We start from the raw sequence: 1,700 nt of genomic DNA on the forward strand, positions 1-1,700 counted from the left end.
AAAAGATTTCACAGTTTTTTTTTGCAATTTTTTTTTATAAATTCTTTATCAATTATAAAATTGACAAATTTAGTTTAAAATTGTGTAAATTTTCATAAAAACATAGTTAAAAATTCAAAATTTACAAAAAACAATCATTACTTATTCTCAATGAAAAATGTTATAATCTTGCAAACAAAAATTGTTCATTTTAGATAAGATTTATGCATGTGTATAATGGTAAAAATTCTAAACTCTCTCATCATTTTACAAATCATCTCGTTGAGCATATCTCAAAGTAGGTTAGATTATTTTGAATTATACATATTTTCTTTGACTCAAATCAGTATACGGTACTCCAGCAACTACGAACATAAATAACAACTCAACGTTTATTTTCATGCTTGAATATTTTAGTTTGAAAGACCCTAAAGACATTTGTATGTGGGTTGAAATAAGAAACGAATACAGAAAGTTAGAAAATTCTTAGTAATAACGATGAAAGCATAGATTATTAAAATATTCAATTAAAGCTAAAATTATAAGTTGTAAAATAAGCGAAAATTCATATTTGTGGTTTACTTGTAATAAGTTGAAAAATTTGAATATTTTTTTTAATAATCATTTTGCATTTTCTTGAATATCTCAAGAACCAAGATGAGCACATAGATAATTCAATAACCCAATTAAAGCTGATAATAAAATCATTAAAACGTATATAAATATTATATTTATGTATAATAGTGTGTCAAAATTGCAACAAAGTTTTTTTAGACAATTTGTTAAATATATTTTAACAGTGACTTTATAATTTGTTAAATTTCTCGAGAACCAAGATGAGCATATAGACAATTCAGTAATCCAATTGAAGCTGATGATTTAGGCTTTAAAACGTGTCTAAACTTATATTTGTGACAATTGTGGTTTACTAGTAATAATCTGTCCAAATTGTAATAAAGTTTTTTTTATTTTATTTATGCAATTTGTTAAATATCTCGAGAAATAAGATGAGCATATAAATCAATCAATAATCCTATAAAAGCTAATAATATTCAGTATAAATTACTATTAAAGATGTTTTTGTGACATTGATCGTTTATCTGTTAATTAGCAATCTATGTGCTATTCAATAATACAAAAAGTTTATTTTTAGTTATATCTTTATATATTTTTGAATATCTTGATAACCAAGCTGAATACATGGGTTATTCAATAATCCAAATAAATCTAAAAGTATAGGTTATAAACTGAGTATAAAAACATATTTGTGACTTTCGTAGTTTGCTTGTAATATTCTGTCAAATTTGAAACAACGTGTTTTGAACACTGTCTTAATTTTTTTTTGTATATCTCGAAAAGTAGTATAAGCACATAGATCATTCAATAATCCAATTAAAGCTAATAATATAGGCTATAAAATGTGCATAAAATTGTATATGTGAATTTAGTAGTTTGCTTGTGATATTATGTCAAAGTTGAAACAACGTTTGTTTTGTATACTACAAATTTTGTTGTATATCTCGAGAATTAGGATGAGTACATAGATGATTCAATAATCCAATTAAAGCAAATAATATAGGCTATATAATGTGCATAAAACTGTAAATGTAAATTTAGTAGTTAGCTTGTAATTGTAAAAAATTAGATAAGATCTTTTTTTAATAGTGTTTGTTGAATATCTCGAGTACTAAGATTAGCACATAGATCATTCAATAATGAAA

This window comes from Nicrophorus vespilloides, unplaced genomic scaffold (genome assembly GCF_001412225.1).
Source record: "Nicrophorus vespilloides isolate i.1.1-1 unplaced genomic scaffold, Nicve_v1.0, whole genome shotgun sequence".
NCBI lineage: Eukaryota > Metazoa > Arthropoda > Insecta > Coleoptera > Silphidae > Nicrophorus > Nicrophorus vespilloides.